This window comes from Saimiri boliviensis, chromosome 12 (genome assembly GCF_048565385.1).
Source record: "Saimiri boliviensis isolate mSaiBol1 chromosome 12, mSaiBol1.pri, whole genome shotgun sequence".
Taxonomy (NCBI): Eukaryota; Metazoa; Chordata; class Mammalia; order Primates; family Cebidae; genus Saimiri; species Saimiri boliviensis.
In genome coordinates, this window is record NC_133460.1 from 103,307,273 (window position 1) to 103,329,868 (window position 22,596).

Sequence of the window (22,596 nt, forward strand, 5' to 3'; positions counted from 1 at the left end):
CACCCCTCGCTGTGACCTCTGACCTAATATGGGCTGTTCCTGTCCCATATGGGCTGTTCCTGTCCCATTCCACACTGAAACAGCTCACTGAACACCTACCTCATTCACCGGCCTAGACCTTGCCTCTGCTTGGCCTTGAGGGACCCTAGGGCAAGTCTCCTCCTGTCTACCTCACAGCCCCCACCTGGCCCCCTGCCCCTCCTCTAATCCATCACTCAGATTCTTTCCTACAAAGTGCAAGGTGGGCCCACCACCCCAACGCTCGCCTCACACTGGCGCTCAAGGCCATCTGCTCCGGGGGCCCAACAGAATCACTGACAAACGGAAGGCAACAGACAGGGAAGCACACCCAGTTCTCAGGTCCTGCAGGGCTCTCAGAGGCCTGTGAATGGAAGGGAGGGGGCAGTTCCAAGAAACTGAAAAAGCCCACTGTACAAAACAAAAAGTACTTACTGGAAATTTCCATTTATATAAAAGTCTAGAAAATGCAAATTAATCTAATAGTTGTCTAGAATGGAAGGTGGGGCAGTAATGAACACAGGGCATGGGGAGCCTCTTGGGGGACTGATCTGTTCATTATCTTGACAGCAGTGACCATCACATGGTTGTATACATGTGCCAAAATTCAAATTACGTACTTTATGTGCAGTTTATTGAAATCCATCATACCCCAATAAAGCTGTTTAAAAACTGACTATGTAGAAGGCGGGTGTGGCTGGAGCTCACAGAGGGGAGGAGACAGACAGAGATGAAGCCAGAACAGGAGGGACCCGCTCAGTGGGCTTTCGAGGCCCCTGGGCCTAGGCTTATGAGCAGCATTGCAGTTTTCCAGCAATGCAGTAAGAAAGGGACCACTGACCATGTGGCTTAAGCAACAGAAATTTCTTGTCTCCATTCAGGAAATGGGAAATCCAAAATCAGAGTGTCATAGTGGCAGAGGCGTTTGAATCGGAGTAACTCCATCTTGAATAGGGGCAAGATAAAATATGACTGAGACCTGCTGGGCTGCATTCCCAGGAGGTTAAGGCATTCTTAGTCACAGAATGAAACAGAAGGTCCGCACAAGACACAGGTCATAAAGACCTTGCTGATAAAACAGGCTGCATTAAAGAAGCTGGCCAGAACTCACCCAAACCAAGATGGCCACGAGAGGATGACCTCTGTTTGTCCTTGCTGCTGTACTCCCACCAGTGCCATGACAGTTTACAAATGCCATCAACGTCAGAAAGTTACCGTATATGGTCTAAAAATGGGAGGCCTGAATAATCTATCCTTTGGTTAGCAGATCATTAAGAAATAACCATAGAAATAGACAACCAGCCGCCCTCGGGGCTGCTCTGTCTATGGAGTAGCCATTCTTTCATTCCTTCACTTTCCTAATAAACTTGCGTTCACTTTGCAGACTTGCCCTGAATTCTTTCTTGCAAGAGATCCAAGAACCCTCTCCTGGGATCTGGATCGGGCCCCCTTTCCTGTAACAATAGGATTGGCTCCTTCTGAGGGCTGTGGGGAGAATTCTTTCCAGGCTTCCCTCCTAGCATCTGGAGGGGGCTGGCAATGTTGGTGCCCACCCCATCTCTGCCTTCGCCTTCCTGTGGCCTTCTCCCTGTGTGCATCTCTGTCTAGATTTTTTCTTTGTATAAGGTTCACCCTCATGCAGAATGCCCTCATCTTAATCACATCTACAGTGACCCGCTTTCAAATAAAGTCACATTCTGAGGTTCTGGGGATTAGTACCAAAACATGGAAATTTGGGGTGGGGGAGGGGAACACAGTTCAACCCTTACCAGGCTGTTTGTGGAATAAATGAATGAGAAGGGGGGGGAATGGGGCAGAGGCAGGTGAGAAACCCAAGTCTAAACTCAACTCTGAAACTCCCCACAGGAGCCTGGCATCCCCTTAACTTCTCCGCACCACTGATTTTTCTTCTGTGAAATGGGGACAATAATAATGTGTGTTTCACTGTTGCCAAGACAGTCCATGCACCCACAAAAAGGGTCCATGTTGATGTGCTTGGGCAGGTCCTCTGCTCCCACTGGGCCCCCCAGAAGCCCTCAGTTCCCCCAAGAGCTTCCGAGCTTGTTCCCAAGCAGCCTCTGTGCTCATCTGCCACCCCGCAGATGCTGGGCACCCCAGGGGAAGAAGGTAAGGTCGCTACCCACCTGTTCCCAATTAACAGGTGAGACCTACCCATGGGCACTGTCACACAAGCATGACAAGTATGCTGGGGGTGGGGGGAGCCAGAGGACAGGGCAGTCACCTCTGCCTGGTGCAATCACAAAGGGTTCCAGAGAGAAGCTACCTTTCTAGCACCTGAGCCGAGACCCCAGAGGAAAACTATTATGGTGCCCTGCCCAAACCCCAAGCCTCAGATTGGGTGGGGTAGCCGGCAGAAGAATGCTCCCCAAAAAAGTATCCCCAGCCTAATCCCTGGAACCCATGAATAGATTTCCTTACATGACCACAGGACTTGCAGATGTGAAGAAAGTTAAGGCTCTGAGGTGGGGAGGTTATTTGGCATTATCCAGATGAGCCCAACCTAACCCGCGAGTCCTTAGAAGCGGAGGAGGTGGCAGAGTAGGTTAGAAATGCAATACAGGAAGGGTAATGGAGACTCAACCCCTGGCTTTGAAGAGGGAAGAAGGGGCCTGAGCCAAGGAACGAAGGCAGCCTCTAGAGGTTAGAAAAGCAAGGAAGTGTGTTCTCCCCTTGATATGGATTGGCTGTGTCCCCAACCAAATCTGATCTTGAATTGTAGCCCCCATAATCCCCACAAGTCGTGGGAGGGACCTGGTGGGAGGTAATTGTATCATGGGGGTGGGTCCTTCCCAGGCTGTTCTCATGGTAGTGAGCAAGTCTCACACGATCCGCTGGTTTTATAGGTGGGAGTTCCCCTGCACACATTCTCTTGCCTGTTGCCATGTAGGATGCCCTTTGCTCTTCCTTCGCCTTCCACCATAATTGTGACGCCTCCCCAGCCACGTGGAATCCAGAATCCATTAAACCTCTTTTTCTTTACAAATTACCCAGTCTCTGGTATGTCTTTATTAGCAGCACGAGAACAGACTAATATACCCCTAGAGTCTCCAGGAGGAGGCAGACCTGCCAGCACCTTGGTTTTAAGCCAGTGAGACTCGTATCAAACTTCTGACCTCCAGAACTGTAAGATAATACTGTGTGGGGTTGTAAGCTCCTAAGTTTGTGGTAATTTGTACAGCAGAAACAGAAAGCTAGCTCAGGTGAGGTATACGCTCCAGCGCCCCAGAAGGGGACAGGCTCAGGCAGAGGTCTAAGGAAGCGACAGAGCGAGGCTCCTCCAGGGAGCGAGGAGCCCACACTTCCATGCTGTAGAATTTCCGGAGTAACAAGGTCATGAGGGTTGAGGCACAGGAAGCCTTGGAAGCAGCTGGGGCGCCTCAGGTGTATGGTGCTACAGTTACTGGTCTGGGACCAGGAGGTCAGCAAAGGGATCCCAGGGTGACAGTGATGCTGGGCTATCGGAGCCAGTAGGGACTCATGTCCTTATCCAACTCCTGGCATTGCTTATGAGAAACTTGAAGGAGAAAGGAGACTCTTCCAGGCTCCCAGCAGAATTTAGAGGCCAGAGCTAGGAAGAGAACCAAGATCTTCTAGAGTTCAGATTGGAAAACAGGGATCTGCCTGGAAACGCTGCAGCCCTCACAGGAGGCTCCCACTTCACAGCCCGACTCTCTGGACACAGTTCTCTGCCCAAGCACACATCTCAGACCACACAAGAACTCTATGTGCTGCGCTCGCTCCTTCTAAAGACCCAGCTCAGACACTTCCACCAGGCACCCCACAATGAGCCACCCCCATCCCAGTGAAGCCTCCAGCTGCTATCCAGAGCCGTCATCCCACGCCGAAGGCCACCAGCTAAGCTGTTACTCATTCCCAGGTCGGGTTGGAGAGGCTTATTCTGTACAAAGATTCATTTCCACCCTTCAGCCAGGAGGAAGCCAGCAGGCCAGGTGGGGACGTGAGGATCAGGCCATCTGGACAGGCAGAGCTCCGAGAGGGGCTGTGTGCTGCAAGCGGAAGGAACACACATCTCACTTAGAGCCCGGAGATCCAGCCTCCTAGTTAAAGGCATCTTTCAGGTCTCCGAAAATCTACTGAACGTTCCAGATGCATCCACTGGCAGAATCCTTCCCACTCCATAGATTGACGGGGCCAATTCACCCTTGGTTCTTGGCATTTTGTGCTTGATTGGAAAAGACATTGAAACAAGGGTCAGGTGTGGGCCGTCATGTTACTCAATGGGGAGAGGTGGGTTTTGCACCAATGTCAAAGGACTTACAAATGCAGCATTGGAGGGGCCAAAGCAAAAGCAGCCAGGGCACTGGGGGAGGGAGGCTGGGAATGAGTCACACTGCGATTTCATAGGAAGACACTGGGGCAAGCAAAGCATCACTCGAGGCAGCTTCTCCTTTCTCCTCCAAGCACCAGGATATTTTATTGCAATCGCATGAAGGTCCATTAGCAACGGTCCTGGAAAATGGCTCTTTCAAGGTCAGGGAAACATGAGCAACGGCACGAACAGAGCAATTATTCCAAATGCGGGGCTGTTCGGTTGCTTTAGAATTCGAGAAAGGAAGGCAGCCAGTTGAAAATAAAGCCACACACCAAGTTCTGGGCCTGGCACATTTTCTGATTAAACAGAAGATCATATGGTTGCAATATCAGGCTGCTGCCGTCTGTACCGGACATTGCCATGGGAAAACGCAAGCCAGACCACCGAGATGCCCACTGACTGGATGTCTTCTGTGGACTCCCCCACATCCCTAACCCAGCTCTGAGCCCCAGGGCTGATGTGACCCCAGGCCTCAGTTCCTGGCTGAGCTCATCCAGTGGAAGGTGCCAGCCAGAGGCTGGAGGGTGGGAGGAGAGGGCATCTGGGCTGCAGACTGGCCGGGGCTGGTTCTCCACCTTCCAGCCAGCGGCTCAAAACAGGAGATCCTGGGCTGCCACCCCCGGCTCTCACACCAGCTCTGATGCCCCTGCACCCTCCAGCCAGGGTGGTAAGAGCTTCACTCCCTGTGCTAGTGATGAGGTCCTGTCCCATCCCAGGTGGGTTTACTTGTGTCCCCACCTCCCCCTTTGCAAACAGTTCCCAGTCTCTCCCAGAGACCCCGCTTGGGTGTCCCCCGTTTCCTGCCAGAGCATAATCTTTCTGTCTTCGAGAAATTCACCCAGGACTACTCCAGCCTCCTTCTTGAGCTGCCATCAACACTGAGAGTCTCTGTCTCTCAATTTAGAACAGAACCGTCCTCAGCCTCGAGTGGTTTGCAACTGTTCCAAGGATGCCTATCTAGTGTGCCAAGCCAGTTTCTGACCTTCGGGCTAGGGACCAGGATGTACATCCCCTTCCCGTCCGCACAGGGCCTCCCGAGCAGGTTGAGCTGGTCACACCTTTCAAAGAAACTTTTCCTGGCCAAGTTTGTGGAACCTGAGGGCAGTGGCTAAATGCCAGGTGGAGCTGAAGGTGGGCCTGGGAAAGAAGAACCCAGCCTGAGCGGCCAGAGGCAAGGCCAAGGGACGGCATCCCCCAAGTCTGCTCCCCACCACCCATGCCCAGCTCTCCCTCTTCTGCCAACAGCCTGGCCTGAAGCCAGAGGCAGGGGGTATCCTCGGGCCTCTTCCGGCTTCCTGGAAAACAAACACCTTCAGTCAGCAAACACTACTGAAAGGTCACCCAGGCCACACTGAAGTCCAGTGCCTTACAAACCAGGGGCTTCTGACCTAGACCTGACAAGCTTCTCCTGAGCCAGCCACTAACAAGACGTGAGAGGCTAAGCATCAGCCTGACCTGGCTCAGATCGAATTGGCCCCTGAAGTTGTAGGTTCTCAGGCAAGGGTCAGTTTGAGTTCCCCAGAAGTCAAGCCTGGCGCAAGGATGTGGGTACAGGTGGCTTACCTGGGACATGATCCCAAGAAGCACGGCTGGGGAGTGGGGCAGTCAACAGCAAGGAGCCATGCGCATCCTCCACCACGGCTGGCTCACCCCACAGAGAACCCTTCAGAGATGGGCTGGAATGCCCCCGAGCCGTCCCACTGAGGAGTGGGACTGTGGTGTCTGTCTACCACCCATCCTCAGTGGTTGGGGATTTAGGGCATGCTCCAAGGTGTCAACTCCCTGGCACCTCAGACCAGGCCAGCGCTTGAGGATGGCACACTCCCCCAGTCAGAAGACATCCTCAGGAAGAGAGACAGGAGGCCACCAGTGTGCAGGGACTGTTCGCAGGTGACCTCTGGGGTGGCCCGGGGAGCTGACAGCTGGCCACCTCCCCTCTCTGATCCACACTGTACACTGGGATGAGGAGGCTATTGTGAGTGCCGAGCTGCACGCATTGCCAGGTGTGCCCTTAGTGCTGTACCTGTGCTCAGCTGAACTCTGGGTGCAGCTGCTGTTATTCTGGGTCACAGCCATACCCTGTGCACAATGTGGCTTGGAGCTTGGAGGCCCCAGAGAGGGATTCTGAGTCAGAGCTGGAGGAGACTTCCGGGGAAGGAGGCATTTAAGGAATGGGTGGTGGTTTTTGATCAGCCAAAAAAAAAGATCTGATTTGATAACCAAACGTCTTTTTGCGGAGTCCCTGACACTATTGCTCTGGAAGGGACCTCAGCGGGAACCTGAGTGGGAACAGGAGGGGCCAGGCCCACAGCGGCAAGGTGGCTCCCCCGTGAGTCCCTCGCCTCCCAGTGGCATCTCCAGATTTGGACTCAGCCCTCCACCCTGCAGCTTCACCTCCTCCAGATGGCTGCAGTGAGCCTGGGGCACTGGGCAGACAGGTGCCAGTTCTTAAAGGACCAACTGCCCAGTTCTGCCATCCAATTCTCTCAGCTTGTGAGAGTCTCACCAAAAAAATGCCCACTTGCAATGGCAGTGAAGCCAAATGTGAAAACCCGGGAGGGGAAGTGTCAGATTGAGCCCAGACGCTTGCTCCCTGAAATCTACCACGTGATTGTTCTTTCCCTCTACATCCCTTTCATTCTGTAAACATTTATAGATTAGGATTGGGAGCTAGACGTTGAGGACCAGATCCTCAATGCAGGACAGACAAACCCAAATCAGTGACAATAATCTCACAGAAGTGTGATGGCTAAGAAGGGTCGAAGAGCTGTGGGAGTTCTGAAAAGGGAGCAGCTAAGTGTCTGGGGGACAGAGGAGCTGACATTTCAGTTGGGCTTCAAAGGGTGCATAGGAGTTTGCCAGGAAAAAGACAAAAGGAAAAAAAAAAAAAAGCTTAGGGAAGAACATTCCAGGTAGAAGAAAGGGCATGAACAAAGAAGAAGGGCATGGATGGTTCAAAGAAAGTGGAAACATCTGTCATGGCAAAAGCCGGGTGCAGGGGAGAGGCTGGGACAAGGCTGGAGAAGCAGGCGGAGGGAACAGCTGCAGCCTAGCCGCCACCTGCCCTGGTTGGCCAGTGCCTGTGCCTGTACCTGATTTTAAATAATTTGACTATCACGTGTGTTTGTACAACAGCTGGGGCAGAAGATTGATAAGATGAGATCCGTTTTTACAGAAAAATCCCTCTTTGAACATAGACAGAATGGGCCTGAGGCTGTGCAAAGCTGCAAGTGAGAGGCAAGAGGCAGCCCGCGGCTCCAGGGCTGTTTGCTGTTCCTCCTCCGTGCTCACAGGAGCCCGCCTGGAGGGCTAAGGAAATCCACACACAGCTATAGAAGAACCAAATCCCCACATTGCTCTGGGAATTAGAAACTCAGAACGCAGGCTGGGTGTGGTGGCACATGCCTGTAATACCAGCACTTTGGGAGGCCAAAGCAGGCAGATTGCTTGAGGTCAGGAGTTCAAGACCAGCCTGGCCAACATGGTGAAATCCAGTCTCTACTACAAATACAAAAGTTAGCCAGGCATGGCGGCAGGTGCCTGTAATCCCAGCTACTAGAGAGGCTGAGGCAAGAGAATCACTTGAACCCAGGAGATGGAAGTTACAGTGAGCCAAAACCAAACCATTGCACTCCAGCTTGGGTGATAGAGTGAGACTCCATCTCAAAAAAAAAAAAAAATCTCAGAACATGACTTCTTCAAGGTCTCCTGTTTCACGGATGACCTCCCAGAGATGAAACTAGAATAAAACATCCACTCATTCGGCCAATATTTAAGGGGCTGCTCTCTGCCCAGCACTGCCATAGGCCTAAGGGCACAGCAGAGAACAAAGCAGCCCAGTCCTCTGTCCTTAGGGAATTCACGTTATGGCAGGGAAAACAGAATAAGACTTCAGACTGTGAGAGGCTCTAGGAGGGAAATACACCAAGTGATGCGGTGCAGGAATTGGCTAACTGCAGCCCTTGGGCCAAATCCAGCCTGCGGCCTCTTTTATAGCCAGCAAGCCGAGAACAGTTTTAAAGGGTTGTATAAAACAAAAAGAAAAGGCCGGGCCAGTGGCTCACACCTGTAATCCCAGAACTTTGGGAGGCCGTGGCAGGAGGATTACTTGAGCCCAGGAGTTTGAAACTAGCTGGGCAACACAGCAAGACCCTGTCTCTAATGAAAGCAGGAGGGAGATGTGGGGAAGAAGGGGGAAGGGAAAGAGAAGAGAAAGAAAAAAAAAAAAGAAAATGCACAGAGACCTTAAGGCCCACAAAACCTAAAACTGTTTGCCACATAGTAGTTTCCAGGAAGAGAGTGCCCGGTTAGTAAGAGGAAGGCCCGCTCAGCTAGCGAAGTCTGGATTCCTTCTTGTGACATGGCCTCCTTCCCCTTCCTCAGAGCTGCCACTACCTTAGGGAGGATGAGACACTGAAATAGTTTGTGAAAAGTTCACTGTGCTTGGCCATCGGCCAAGAGTCCGGATTTCTGGGTGTCTCATTCCCCACCTGCTGTCGGGGGTCTTACTCAAGAAACCCGGTCTTCAGCCCGGCCACAGCTGTGCCTACCCCCTCCTTGACTGCCAGACCAGGGAACCACACAGGCAACAGCTTCTCCAAGAACCCCTGGCCTCTCCAGCTACCCCTCCTCCTGCCTAAACCACTTGGTCAAAAATAGAACCACATGGAGCCTTATTTCAAGACACCTCTCTGGAAACGCACCACCTGGAAACTCTGTCTTCTTTTATTTCAGTTAAATAAATTTCTGAGTCCATGGCTCAGAGTTCAACTTTACAAATCCTGGCATTGAGCAACTGAGGAAGAAATGTTTATGTCCAAACAAAACCAAACACATAACTCTAGCTCTCCCAGAAAAAAAAAAACAAAAAATGTCTGTAAAACACACAGCAGCAGACATTGTGACTCAAAACCAGCACAGAGAAAAAAGTGTGGCAGAAATCCCAAGCTCAGCTCTCAGCGGCATCTCTGATACATTCCATCATATGTCTCAGCTAAACAAGAACAAAGGTGGTCCTGAAAAAGTATGTCCAAATACCTCATGCATGTGGGGCTTAAAACCCAGATGACAGGTTAATAGGTGCAGCAAACCACCATGGTACATATACCTTGTAGCAAACTTGCACATTCAGCACATGTATCCCAGAACTTAAAGTAAATTTTTTTTTTTTAATGTCCCATCAATGTTCAGTAGAGTTTTTCTCAGACATCAGCCATTGCCTGGAAGGTTTAGAGTGAAACCTGTGCCTCACAGAAAATAAATTACATCTGAACAGTTAACTTTGCAATTGTTAAAAAGCCTTTCCCCAAAATGAAAATAACTCACATGTCCACACAAAGCAATAGGACAAACTCTTTCTATGGTAGTGGTGAACACCTGCGATGAAAGAGGACGGCTGAAACGCATCCACCTGTGAGTCCTCCCCTCCTCGAATCCTGTTAAGACAATAAAGGGATTCTCTTTTTCCTTTTTTTTTTTTTTTTTTTTTAAGACAGAGTCTTGCTCTGTCACCAGGCGCCAGGCTGGAGTTCAGTGGCGCAACCTCAGCTCACCGCAACCTCCGCCTCCCAGGTTCAAACAATTCTCTTCCCTCAGCTTCCCAAGTGGCTGGGACTACAGAAGTGTGCCACCACGCCCAGCTAATTTTTGTACTTTTTAGTAGAGATGGGGTTTCACCATGTTAGCCAGGATGGTCTCAATCTCTTGACCTGGTGATCTGCCCGCCTCAGGCTCCCAAAGTGCTGGGATTATTACAGACGTGAGCCACTTCGCCCAACCTGGGATTATTTAAAGGAATAAACACATGAGAACAAAAAGGATGAGAAACAGCAGGAACAACTTTTTGGAATCTGGTAACTGATGAACCAAGAAAGCTGAATGGAGAAGCTGATATTCAACTTGATTTGCACCAAGAAATCCCACCATGATGGAGAGATGGGCAGTGCTGGGTGCCCCTGGTGGCATGGGCAAAGTGAGGTTGAAAGCAGGAAAAGCAGTTGAACGTCTGTGCAAAAAGCAGGCAGACCCTAACTACTTCTCCCACTCCTCATGGTTGGCCAAGCACGCCTCCTGCCCCAGCGGGAGTCTGGACACTGATTCTCTAGAGAAATTAACATGGCCTTCTCTGCACTGGGGGACACCAGGGACCCGTGGGAAGGGAGGAGCTGCACTGAAAACGGGAAATTAAATTAAAGCTTCCATATTGGATATCAAGACCCAGTCTCCTTCCCCGACTCAGATCTCAGAATGCTGGCCAAGGAAGCAGGAGACTGGAAAATTCTTGATGGGGGAATATGACCAACTCAAGAGAAAAGAGTTATGGGTGTTGACATGTTTGGTTTTTTTCTTTTAAGAATGAATGATAGAAGTGAAGAAAAAGTTTTCTTTGCTTTTCTTTTAACTTGGAATTACCTCCTGTCAAAGAAAACACAATTTCCTACACCCACTCTGTATTATTTCCCACATTTTCTATTTTAGAGGAGGGAATCCGTATACCATATTTGACAGGTATGACTACAAGTTTCCAGAATTATGTTTCTGCTGTTATGATTGTTTCTCAAAACAGCTGAACTAAATCACCCTGGAGCAATGTTCTCAACTGACTGCAATTAGAAGCACCTGGGGAGCTTTAAAAAATACCAATCTCAGAACCCCACCCTCCAGAGATTCTGATTTAATTAATCTGGAAAGGGGCCAGACATCCTGGTTTGAAAAGCTCCCTATTCTAAAAAATAAAAGCTCCACAGGTGATTCGAATGTGCACCAAAAGTTTACCGTCACTGCCATCCAGTGAAGCCTGCACTTGACAAGCCCACTCATGCAATCAGACTGTCCATCAGCATCTTAGTATATAATTTTTAAAAGGACTGGATAGGCAAGGGTTGCCAGGATAGGGAAGTAAAACTTTGTACATGAAAGACAGACAAAAAAAAAAGAGAGAGAGAAATCAGGTATATAAAAACAACTTGAAGAAAACAAACGATAGGAAGGGAAAATCTTTGGGGGAGGAGGAACCACTAATTTTTCAGTTAGATCATAGATTGTCCAAGAGATTAGCAAAAATACTAAATCCAGGAAATCTGAACAAGACACTGTTTTTAAAAAAAGAAACATTTAGAGAACCAAAAATAACCTTAAGATAGCAGAAATAAACTCAATAGAAGTCTTAGAAGTTAAAGATAAGAATATCTCCCCAAAAGCAGACAAAAAGGTAAAGGAAGAAAAATAGAGAAAATGAGGGACAACTTCAAGTAGTTCAACATGAAAATAACAGGCACCCCAGAAAGAGAGAACAGAAAAAACAGAGGGGAAGAAAACATGAAAGAAATAATTCAAGACGGAGGCCTTGAGCTTCGATTGAAAAGGCTTACCAGGTACCAGCATAATGGATGAAAGCACACCTACATGAAGGCATGTGATGATTAAATTTTAGACCGAGACAAGATTCTACAAGCTTCCCACAGGGAAAGAGGGGAAATGTCTACATGCAAAGGACCAAGATTATAATGGCATTGAGTCTCTCCCCATTAGAAGCCAGAAGACAATGGAACAATTCAAAATTCTGAAGAAAAAGTATTTCCCATCTAGAACCTTGTATCTAGCTAAATTGCATTATCAGTTACCTGTAAGAATAGTTTGGACATTTTCAGACTTGAAAAATCAAAAATGTTATCTCTTGTTCCTTCTCAGAATGTTACTGGAGGAGATGTTCCACCAAAGCAAAGAGGAAGACATGGAACCCAGGAAAAGGGTCCGGCCCAGGAGAGACGCAAAGAAAATATCCAGAAAGATGCAGCAAGATCCCAGATGACTTCTGGGCAGCAGACCTAGAGAATAACTAATCCTGATGAAACTGAAGTTTCCCAGCCTCTCTTGCAGCTAGGTGTGAACATGTGACCTGAGCTCCAGCAATCAGTTGCATCCATGTAAGATTTCATTTCTGGATAAACCAATGTAAGGAAGTGAGTATCCATGGGAAGCCATTTTCAAGAATAGGTAGACAGGGAGGCATCTAACCTTCAGGGACAGCATGAGTCACCACTCGTGCTGACACGACAGCCAATAGTTCAGAGGACCGTCCCTAGTTGTACAGTAGGGACTGCACAACTAGTAGTTCATCCCCCTGACAGCCAGTAGTTCAGAGGACTGTCCCTAGTTGTGCAGTCTCCACGCCTGCCTCTCCCTCCTGGGGAACATCCTGTAATGAATTATCCCTCAAACTAGATTTATCCTTCTAGCTAGATCCTTTTTGTTGTTGTTGTTGTTGCAACTAAGCACCTGATGGATAGAGTGTGACCAAACACTTGAGCTGAATTCATAAGTACCCAGAAGATGAAGCAAACAAAAAGGCAATTATTGACTCCAAGGGGAAAAGGAAGTATAAAAAAGAAATGTATCGTAGTACATATGCTACATGCATCAGTGGAGAACAATATTTGTTTACCCTTATTAATGTAAACACTGAAATTTGATTTAAAGTTATAAATGTATCAAAAGGAGAGTACGTCACATTGTGGTATACCCCAGGTTCTTACGTCTGCTATAAAAATTAGCACAAACAGCAAAGACCTGGAACCAACCCAAATGCCCATCAATGATAGACTGGACAGAGAAAATGTGGTACATATACACCATGGAATGCTATGCAGCCATAAAAAACAATGAGTTCGTGTCCTTTGTAGGGACTTGGATAAATCTGGAAACCATCATTCTCAGCAAACTGACACAAGAACAGAAAGCCAAACACCGCATGTTCTCACTCATAGGTGGGTGTTGATCAGTGAGAACACGTGGACTCAGGGAGAGAAGCATCACACACTGGGGGCAGTTGGTGGGGGCGGTAGGGGAGAGACAGAGGGAGAAGGGGAGGGAGGGGAGCATGGGGAGGGATAACACGGGGAGAAATGCCAGATATAGTATGAACCTAAAGTAAAATAAATAAATTATTTTTTTAAATTTAGAAAAGGAACAATAATTGAACCTAAGGTAAGGAGGATGAAGGAAACGCTAAAGGGGAGAAATCCTGAAACAGAAAAAAAATAGAGAACCAATAAAATCAAACATGAATTGTTTGGAAATAATTAAATTGATAAGCCTCTACATAAATCACAAAAGGAGCAAAAGAAATATTAGCACAAACTTGGTGACTTAACACAAATTTGCAATCTTAGACTTACAGATCAGAAATCTGACAAGGGTCTTCCTAGGCTAAAACTGAGGTTCCGGCAGGGCTGGATTTCTTTCTGGCGGCACTGGGGCGGATGGATCCACTCGCTTGCTCATTCACAGAATTGGCAGGATTCGCAGAATTCAGTCCCTTGCAGGGAAGGGTAGGACTGACTGCAGTCACGTTTCCTTTCTGGCTATCGGCTGGGGGCCGTTTCCAACTCCCAGAAGCCAGCCACAGTCCTTGACTCACAGTGCCTTCTTCCATCTCAGAGTCATCCGCAGCGGGTGGAGTCCCTCTCGCACCTCGACTCTTCCCTTCCTCCTCTTCGTGGCGTCTCCAGCTCCCTCTTCAGCCTTTTGCTTTTAAGGACTCACGTGATTAGATTGGACCCACCTGAATAATCCAAGCTACTCTCTCAAGGTCCTTCGCTTCAATCGCATGTGCAAAGTCTCTTTTGCCACATAAGGTAACAGAGTCACCAGTCTGGGGCGGTTGGGGAGCATGGATGTATTTGGGGAGCCATTAGTCTACCTACTGGGGTGAAGAGGTACAAGAATGTGAAATCCCCATCTTTCAGAGAAGGCAAACAATGTCTACAATAGAAAATTCAACATTGGTATATGTAAGTAGATACCAGAAGACATTTCCAGAAAAGTGCTGAACACTGAGCAGCAGACTCGGGGGTTGGGGACATTGCCTTGCAGGTTTTACATTATAACCCTTGTAGGACACTAGTAATTTTTAACTTGAACCTGTCTGTGTGGCGCCTGAGTCCTTCCATTTCTCACCCCCAGCTGCTGTGCATCCTAGTTCCTCCATGGGCTTCCCTTTAGCTGTCACTGACCCTTCCTCCAGCTAGTAACCCCACTCAGTACTCCCACAGCACCTCACACATCCCCAATTACCACTCCCCACTGAACTGAATTCATACCAGTCCACCTTCTGGAGAAAGCTTATGTGTCAAATGGAAACAAGCAGTGGCAAGCCAACCAGAGACAGTGAGGGCAAGCACCGATGAGATGCAGTGGGTCATCCACTGGACATCCTAGGAGAGAACCTCCCCCTCTTTCCACGACTCAAAGCTCAGGGGATATGAGGGCTGGAGCTGCTGCAGCTGTTCTGTGACTCTGAGATTAGGACTTGAAGTGGGAGCCAACGTAGAAGAGAATAGAAAAAAAGAAAGAGAGCCGTGCCATGTCCTAGTGCAATCACTGTTGCTAATTACTGTTCCCCTTCATTGTTCTGGCCTCTGTGAGATTTCTGGTCCAAATAACAACAGCTTCCCCAAAGCAGTGGTCTTTAGCACTGGCTGCTCATAAAATTACCCAGAATACATCAACTATAGACTGGATAAAGAAAATGTGGTACATATACACCATGGAATACTATACAGCCATAAAAAGGAATGAGATCATGTCCTTTGCAGGGACATGGATGAAGCTGGAAGCCATCATTCTCAGCAAACTAACAGAGGAACAGAAAACCAAACAGCGAATGTTCTCACTCCTAAGTGGGAGTTGAACAACGAGAACACATGGACACAGGGAGGGAAACATCACACACTGGGGCCTGTCAGGGGTGGGGCGAGGGGAGGGAGAGCATCAGGACAAATAGCTAATGCATGTGGGGCTTAATACCTAGGTGATGGGTTGGTAGGTGCAGCAAACCACCATGGCACACGTTTACCTATGTAACAAACCTGCACATTCTGCACATGTGTCCCGGAACTTAAAGTAAAATAAAATTTTTTAAAAGTCTTCATATTTAAAACCAGAAAAAAATTAACCAGACCTGGTCCCATGCCCAAGATTTGGGATGCAGCAGCCCTGGAAGGATGGGGAGAAGAGAAGAGAAGGAGCAAGAAGATGAAAACGGCATTTCAGCCAGAGCCTCTCATTTATTTTCATTTAAAAATAAAAATAAAACAAAACCATTTTGGACAGAGCCCCCACTGACCACGGTCTGCATACAGCGCCAGACTGAAAGACGTGAAAAAAGGAGAGATCCCCTTTGAGCTTAACATGGTGCTTCATGAACCCCCGCTGCCATCTGTGTCCTAAAAGACGAAGCAAACACCAAGGGGCCCCCCGATGGAAAAGTCTGGCCAGCTGAGCGTTTGGGAGGTTTGTAACCTGCAGAGGAGTCCCGGGACCAGGCCCCACAAAGGGGTCTGCAAACTCTCCAAACCCAGGTGAGGTGATGCCAGTGGCCCTCTGTGCTCAGAGGTCCGGTTCTCCTGTCTGGAGGAGCTCGATTCCCAGCCTGCAGTGGAGGCCATGCTCTGCTCAGCCCTGGCCCAGGCTCACCCAGGCTTGAGGGCCACTGCGGCTCTCGTGGCAGGTGCTCCTCAGGCAGGAAACACTGCTGGAATGGAATTGCTGAGCAAAGCAGGGAGGAAGTCAGAGAGGTGATAAGAACAAAACAATACAGATAGCAATGCGTTACCGTTCATTTTATTATTTTTTAATGTTTTGAGACAGAATCTTGCTCTGTCATCCAGGCTGGAGTGCAGTGGTGCAATCACAGCACACTGGCCTCGACCTCCTGGCTCAAGCAATCTTCCCACCTCAACCTCCCAAGTTGCTGGGACTACAGGCACATGCCACCACACCTGGCTAACTTTTTACTTTATCTTTGCAGAGATGAGGTCTCAGTATGAATTTTATTATTTTGACAGCTTATAATATTTATACACAGAAACAACCTTCCAGGTAAATACTGTATTTTTATTGCCCCCATTTTGCAGGAAAGGAAACTGAGACCCGGAGAGGTAGTGACATGCCCAAGGTTACCCTGCTTGTCCTTGGTATTGGTTGGGATGATGACCACAGTGCCCTGATCCTGACTCCGAGGCTGCTGTCTCCTTTGCTGTTACATATTCAGCCACCCCCGCTGCCTTGTGTCACAAACCCCCAGGCAGAGGACAGCTGTGCTCTCTCCCGGCTGCAACTGGTCAGTGTCCCCAGATGCCTTAGGCTCTGGCTGCAAGACCAGGGGCCAGTCACCTGGCACCACCCCAGCCCGCCCTCCTAGGGACCTAAAGCAGGTCACTCACCTGGCCATCGCCCATGGAAGCCGCAGCTGTGCAGGAAGCTGTGAGCAGCAGCACCCCGCCCTCACTTTCATTCTCCTAGGAGCCTCTTGACCTGCCCACCCCTACCCCCGGGCATTTTAGCCACCTCCTAGATGAAGCACAGGGTCTCTGGCTTTGGGAAGAAAACCAGACTTTCTGGAACCGGGTGTCAGGCAGATGCACCGACATGCTGGGTGATGGCTGCAAAACCTGAGCGGGCAGAGCCAGGAGGAGCAGCGATGGTTCCTTCCAGCTGCAGCAGGTGACTTGGGCCAAGACTGCTCACATCCCTCCTGGCTTCAAATTCAGTGGGGGGCGATCACACCACTGCACTCCAGCCTGGGTAACAAAGTTCGACCTTATCTCAAAAAAATTGAAAAATAATAAGGCTGAGGCTAAGCATGCGAGCGGGTGAGGGCAATGAGCACGTGGAGAGCTCAGAGCAGAACCTGCCTGGAAAGCTGCATGGGTTTCATCTCCAGGTACCTGCGGGCTCCGGTCCCCACCTTCTTTAGGGCTCTCCACACAGGCCCCCCAGTGACACCTCAGACACCTGCTTCAAAACCGCCACCGTCTCTTCTGCTTTGGTTTTCTCCCAAGCACTTTTCTCCATCTGTCCTGCTTTTTAGTTTATCTTCTCAGCAAGGTCAAACCCTGCTCACCTCTCTACAGAGTCTTTATGGGCCCCGAAGACCCCACTCCAAGCTCCAGACCTATTGGGCCATTTGGGGTGGGTTACCCTGGTGACCACCAAACCAGAGCTTCTCAAACTTGAACATGCAGAGGATCACCTAGGGATCTTGTTAAATGCAGAAATTAACTCAGCAGGGCAGGACAGCCTGAGAATCGGCATCAGTGATGGCTCCCAGCTGCTGCTGTGGATGCTAGCCAGGATTCAGGCTCTAGAATTTAGCCTGACGGTCAGTGTTCTTTCCATTTTCTTTCTCTCTATTCACTCCCTCTCTCCTTTTGCTCACTGTCTGTTGCTGTCTTTCCCTTCCTCTCTCCTTCACGCCATCTCTCCCTGTCACCTCTGCCTCCTCCCCACCCCTTCCTTCCCTTTCCCCAACCCACCCCTCCCAGAGCTACCCCAGGAGTTAATTGGCACCCACAGGAATTGCCCCATCCTGCTGGGCTAGAAGGCCAAAACCCCTGATTCCAGGGCCTTCCAGGGAAGGGGCCTGGCTCATTTGCAGAGGCAAAAACAACTAAGACAGGAGACCCCTGAGCATAGCAGGTTGGAGCTGGACTCATCACATTCCCTTAATAATCACATAATGATTCCTATTAACAGCCATCAAAGTCAATTACTCCTGTGAAGGAGCGAAGGCTCCAACAAGCCTTCTTCTCACCTTGTAGCAAAGGCCTTCCACCTGCAGCCTGGCCCTGCCCCACCTTCTGAGGGCAGATCTCACTGACTTCTTCCTCCAGCGCCGGCTCCTTGCCCGTCCTTTCCAGTCGGGATGGGCTGGGCCCCTGGAGGGGTCTGTGCAGTCCTTTCCTCCACTGCATTGTACTTCGTGGGGGACATTTAACGGAGGCACAGGGAATCATGGAGAATCTGTCTGCCCTGCAGGAAAAACAGGTGCCTATGTTTACAAGCATGCGTATGTGTCCTAACAGTGGACAAATGCTAATGACCAAAAGCATCAGCTCCGTCAAACAGAATACCTAGATGGCAGTGAAATCTAACATTGGGTCCAGGACGATACTAAGAGCCTATGCTGAGTCTGACTTTCTCTCTGCTGCCCCTCTTCTGGGCGTTTTAGAAGTACTGAGTCATTTAATGTCACAACATTGAATGCAAGGGAAGTGAGACAAGCAAGAACCCCTCTTAGGGGTCTGTGACCCCCAACAATAGAAATAAAGGAAAATGTTGAGTTCTTTCAAGGGCAAGTTCAGACCCCTGGCTAGCCCTGAGAAGTAAATAAACAATTTGATAAGCAAGAGGGTAATAGGAGCCTAAAACAATAGCCAAGGACACTAAAATCAGGAGATGTTTGGTTCCCCTTAGAAACTAAGGATGATCCAGCCTGGGCAACAGAGCAAGACCACATGTCTTAAAAAAAAAAAAAAAATTAGACTGGGCACAGTGGCTCACACCTATAATCCCAGCACTTTGGGAGGCCGAGGCACGTGGATCACCTGAGGTCAGGAGTTCAAGACCAACCTAAACAACATGGAGAAACCCCATCTCTACTAAAAATACAAAATTAGCCAGGCATGGTAGCACATGCCTGTAATCCCAGCTACTCAGGAGGCTGAAGCAGAAGAATTGCTTGAGCCTGGGAGGTGGAGGTTGCAGTAAGCTGAGAAAACACCATTGCACTACAGCCTGGGCAACAAGAGCAAAACTCCATCTCAGAAATAAATAAATATTTAATTAGCTGGGCAGGGTGGCACACGCCTATGGTCCCAGGTACTCTAGAGACCGAAACAGGAAGATCACTTGAATCCAGGAGGTCGAGGCTGCAGTGAGTTATGATTCTGCCACTGCACTTCAACCTCAGCAACAGAGCAAAATTCTGTCTCATTTAAAAAAAAAAAAAAGTAAGGAAAAGTAAGAGAGAGAAACTAGTGATGGCTTTTTTCTTTTTTTTTTTTTTTTTAAGAGACAGGCTGGAGTGCATTGGTGCAATCTCAGCTCACTGTAACCTCAGCCTCCCAAGTTCCAGTGATGCTCCTGCCTCAGCCTATGGAGAAGCTGGAATCATAGGCGTGCCTGGCTAATTTTTGTATTTTTAGTAGAGATAGGGTTTTATCATGTTGGCCAGGCTAGTCTTGAACTCCTGACCTCAGGTGATCTGCCTGCCTCAGCCACCCAAAGTGCTGGGATTACAGGCATGAGCCACCGCACCAGCTAAGTATAACATTTTAACACATATCTCTGAATTGCTTTTCAGAAACTGGGACCTCAGATAAGCAAAAACCAAAGACTGAACTCTGATTGCCATCATTTGTTCTAACTTTCTTCCTGCAGGGCCTGGAGGAGGTACCACCCATGAGCCAGAACTAACATTCTTTTCTGCTGATCCCAAATTTTTAGACAAAGCTTTGCATCCTTAACCAATCACAACTCAGAAAATCTTTGAATTCACCTATGACTTGTTGGCTCCACTTCAAGATCCAACCTCTAACCTCCAGGCATTGATGTATGCTTTTGTCAATAACTTTTGCTTTCCTGAAATTTACCCCTGCCTTTGAAAACCCCTACCTATGAGCCGGACACAGTGGCTGACGCCTCTAATCCCAGCACTTTGAGAGGCCAAGGTGGGTGGATCACCCAATGACAGGAGTTCCAGACCAGCCTGGCCAACATGGTGAAATTCTGGCTCTACTAAAAACACAAAAATTAGCCAGGCATGGTGGTGCATGCCTGGAATCCCAGCCACTTGGGAGGCTGAGGCAGGAGAATCTCTTGAACCCGGGAGGCAGAGGTTGCAGTGAGCTGAGATTGCACCAGTGGTGACAAAAGCAAAACTCTGTCTCAAAAAAAAAAAAAAAATCCTACCTGTAAGCCATCTGAGAGGTCAGGATTTAGATACTTGCTGCCTGGTTCTCCTTGCTGGGTGCAAGGAAAAACCAAATAAACACCTTATTTTCTATCAGAACCTCAGTGTAGTTATCTGGTCATACTGTACCAGGAACACAGACCCCAGTTTGGTCTGTAACAGAGGAGCAATGATTACCCCCATTTCCCAGCTAAAGAAATCAAAGCTTAAATATTACCTAATTTTTGCCCCATATTAAGTTTCACTACACAGCAACTAATTTTTAAACACATTTTAGTGTTTGATTTTTTTCTTTGTTTAGTTATGAACCATGAGAAGTAACACAAAAGCTTCTAAAAATTAATGTACGAAAATTATCTTCATGACTTTGGTTTAGGCAAAGATTTCATAAAGAAGACACAAAGTGTAAGCTTCCCAGACTCAAGAAAAAGCAGTGATATTTACCTTATTTATGAATTTATGAGACAGAGTCTTGTTCTGTTGCCCAGGCTGGAGTGCAGGGGCACAATCTCAGATCACTGCAACCTCCATCTCCCAGATTCAAATGATTCTCGTGCCTCAGCCTCCTGAGTAGCTATGAATACAGGCAGGCACCATCACGCCCAGCTAACTTTTTAATTTTTTGTAGGGATGGGGTTTCAGCATGTTGGACAGGATGGTCTCAAACTCCTGACCGCAAGTGATCCATTTGCCTCGGCCTCCCAAAGTGCTGGGATTACAGGCATGAGCCACCATGCCTGGCCCAGCGATATGTACCTATCTACTCCTATGTACCTATGTGCGTATTCTACCTTGGTACAGAGAAATTTAGGAGGGCGACACACTAGCACTTTCTCAGCATATACAATCCTACCTTGCATTTCAGTCTGGGCCTGCATCTGGAGAAGAGAAGGTTCTAAGCTCGTGGAGCAGGGAGCCTATCACCACAGCAGGCACAAACAAGGACTGCTGATCTGGACCAATGGGCACCAGGGAGGCCCTTCGGCCATGGCGGCCCCCTTTCCCCAGCCCTGGCTGGAGTCAATCAAGCCAGTTGTTTCCCTGCAGTCCCTACCCCTGCTTGTGTCTTGGCAGCAGGGCAAGCAAAGAATCAGGATTTCCTAGAGAGGTCAGCAAAGAGGAGGAAAGGCCAGGGCACTGCTGCACCCCCACATTGCTCTGTGGTTTGCAAATGCCTTTGCCTACAGTCTCATTCTATCCTCACACCAGCCTGGTGGAGAGCTGGTGACCCCCATAACACCCCATGGTACTGAAATGACTTGCCGAGGCCCCCAGCAAGTGCCACACTCCTGCGAATGCCCCCTGGAAGGCTGTTCCTGTGCCTCGCTGCGCTGCCACCCACCCTGGGGCACTTCGATCCTAGCTGCCAGGAGGCTGTTTGGAAGCATCAGCATGTGGCTTACATAATTCAGTGTGGGCAAATAGATGGACCTGGTAATGGTGGAGGGTAGACAGTGGAAGAGATGTGTCAACAAGCAAGGTGCAGCTGATGGGGATCCTGGCTAAAGGGTGGGGGCACCTGGCCGAGGCAGGAAACGGGGCAGAAGTTTGGGCCATCATCACCATGGAATTTGAAGGACATGTGGCCAGACTCAGGAGCCTCAGCTCCCACTGTAGCAGGGGTGGCTGCCTCTTTGTAGGGCCATATCACAGTGCCCATTTGGCTCCAGGGAGGGGTATGAGGATGTCTCAGGAACTTGTGGGGGAAGCCCAGGCCAGAGAGTGGATCTGAGGCTACTGCCCCAAGCCACAGCCTCATCCCCAGAAACACCCAGGTCTCAGGCAAGAGAAGGCAGCAATACCTGGTGAGGAAGCTGCAGAGGTTTTTTCTTGTTTGTTTTTTTGAGATGGAGTCTGGCTCTGTTGCCCAGGCTGGAGTGCAGTGGTGGGATCTCAGCTCACTGCAACCTCCATCTCCTGGGTTCAAGTGATTCTCCTGCCTCTGCCTCTCGAGTAGCTACAGGCACCCACCACCATGCCCGGCTAATTTTTGTATTTTTAGTAGAGGCGGGGTTTCATCATATTGGCCAGGCTGGTCTCAAACTCCTGACTTTTTGATCCGAGGCTGCAGTTTTTATGACTCCTTGGAGGAAATAAGGGCCAGGCTCAGAAACAAGGCAAAGGATGAGTTGAGGAAACCGCTGCAGCTCTGTGACTCCCGCCCAGAGAGTGTTCAAGCTACAGCCATGAGCTGTGAATGGGCCTGGCCACCTGGCCCAGGGACGAGCCTGGATCGGCTCAGGCTCAGAGACTGAGGCTGGCACTTCCATCAAAGGCCCTTCACAAGTTCATCCATGCCTGGAAACACCTGCAAGGGGGCACTGCCCTGCACTCAGACAAAGCTGGGTTCAAATCCCAGCTGCACTGCTACACAGATGAGACATTGGGTACATGATTTCCTTTCTCTGAGCCTCATTTACCCCCCAAATGAAATGGTAGAAATACTCCAACTTAATCCATGAGATTAAAC

General features: G+C 49.1%; 1 protein-coding gene and 1 long non-coding RNA gene across 2 annotated transcripts in view; both read right to left on the reverse strand.

Moving 5' to 3' along the window:
• LOC141580523 (uncharacterized) overlaps window positions 1–22,596 on the reverse strand; it is a 236,387-nt gene that overhangs the window by 161,699 nt on the left and 52,092 nt on the right. The window contains exon 4 of the mRNA XM_074381583.1: window positions 7,427–7,437. The gene's annotated coding sequence lies outside the window, so the exon portion shown is untranslated. The remainder of the gene's footprint in view (window positions 1–7,426; window positions 7,438–22,596) is intronic.
• Window positions 13,401–21,034, reverse strand: LOC141580736 (uncharacterized). The gene is made up of 3 exons (XR_012513030.1): window positions 20,571–21,034; window positions 17,967–18,184; window positions 13,401–14,075 (listed from the first exon to the last, which is right to left on the reverse strand). It is a non-coding gene; the product is annotated as an uncharacterized LOC141580736 (long non-coding RNA).